The following is a 2,117-nucleotide window of genomic DNA, read 5'->3' on the forward strand; positions in this document are numbered from 1 at the left end:
ACCCCCGTCTTTCTGTCTTAGTTAAGTTTTGATACATATCTTCATGCTTTAAAGTCAGGCCCAGTACATCAGGATCACTTTGTAACATCTGAATTTTCTTGACCCAAGGTTGAAATTCTACCTCAACCTAATAACATCAAGAGTCAACAGTGGAATGTTTCTGTATCTGACTGTGCAGAGATTATTCAAGAATCAGGATACAAGCCCCTGAGAACAGAACCTGCTTTGCCTGTACTCAGTGGTAGTGCAATGGTTAAGCACTCAGCTACTAACTGAAAGGTTGGTGGTTCGAATCCAGCAGCTTCCCAGGAGAAAGGGAGAAAAGACCTGGTGATCTGCTCCCATAAAGTTTACAGCCTAGGAAACCCTATGGGGCAGTTACACTGTCACATGAGGTTGCTATCAGTTGATATCTACCCGGCGGCACCCAACAACATCATTCAGTGCCAACTGGTATTATTTGATGATTAGTAGGAGGAAAAGAAGTTGTCATAGAATTGACTCAGACTTACTGTGACCCTACGTATGTCAGAGTAGGGCTATGCTCCATAGGATTTTCAACCCAAAAACCCCAAAACCCATTGTCATCAAGTCAATTCCGACTCACAGAGACCCTACAGGACATGGTAGAACTGCTCCATAGAGCTTCCAAGGACCACCTGGTGGATTTGAACTGCCAACCGTAGCACTTAACCACTACACCACCAGGGCTTCCTAGGATTTTCAGTGGCTGATTTTTCAGAAGTAGATCACCAGACCTTTCTTCTGAGGCTGCTGTAACACAAATACCGCAAGTGGGTGGCTTTTAAGAACAGAAATTTATTTTCTCATGGTTCTGGAGGCTAAAAGTCCAAAACAGGGTCTCAGCCATGTTGATTCCTTCCTTGCCAGGAGACCCAGGTGTTCCTTTTGTTCCTTGGTTCCTCGGCTGGTAGCCAACCCTCATAAAGTGCCTGTCTTTCTCCCCCGACTCGCCCCCCTACTTCCATGTGTGCCTCTGTGCATGTGTCTGTGTCTAATCTGTGGTTTTTATAACTCAAAAGTGATTAGATTTAGAATGCACCCCACTTGGGTATGATATAATTAACAAAACAAAACAAAACCCTGTTTCCAAACAGGATCACATCCACAGGTATAGGGGTTAGGATTTCAACACATATTTTGGAGGACACAATTTAATCCATAACAAGGAGGATGGTGATGATGAGGGAAAGGTTTTTCAAGCACAGTCACCATCTTGATTGATGTGAGCTGCTCAGTGAGACAGAGGCTTGACTAATATATCACCTTTGCCAATTCCCTCACCCTTGCCCATCTCCACTAGGAAGGCTGGGAAGGCCACATGAGTGTGGTCCAGTTCTCCAAAGGATGCTCATGGATGGCTTCTGGAGGCCCTCTGGAAGGTTTGCTTTTATAAAGACAGACTAAGGCTGGTGATGCCCCTTCCCCTTCTTTCTGCTTGACTGTGGACACGACCTCTGGAGCTGCAGCAGCCGTTGCTGACCATGAGGAGGCCACTAAAACCTCTAGTAGCCTAGTGGACAAAGGCTACTCCATCTACCACCTTCTCTCCCTGGAGTGAAACTATGATAATTTTAAGGACACTGGAAATGCCTAGAACAGCACTGAGTCGAAGAAAATAAGTTGTACTATTAAAACCAACGGCTGGCCCATATGCAAATACAAATGGAACAGGTTGCTAAAAAGTGATTCTGCTTCAGTTCTGGAGAAGGCCCAGAGGCTGAGAATAAACCAGTAGGTGCCAACTACCCCCATGTTCCAAAGTGAAGCACCAGACCAGCTCAACAGGGCCCACAAAGTATCTGAGACCCTGTGACCACCCACACAGTGAAGGGTGATAATTAGAACATTTCTTTAAAGAATGCTGGGACACTTTCCGTTGTGCCACCCCACCTCCACCATGGATGAGGGAAAGGGGTTTCTTCCCCTCACTCAGCCTAGAGAAGAGGATTTCAAGGAGCCCATTTGGAGAGCTGACCTGTGTACCTAGAGCTTGGGGATTTATCACATGACTAAGATAATCCTAAATGCAGGAAGCCCAGGTATCAGAACAAAGAGAGGGAGCTGCCTTGGATCCAAATTCTTACCCCCAGGGT

This window comes from Elephas maximus, chromosome 3 (genome assembly GCF_024166365.1).
Source record: "Elephas maximus indicus isolate mEleMax1 chromosome 3, mEleMax1 primary haplotype, whole genome shotgun sequence".
Taxonomy (NCBI): Eukaryota; Metazoa; Chordata; class Mammalia; order Proboscidea; family Elephantidae; genus Elephas; species Elephas maximus.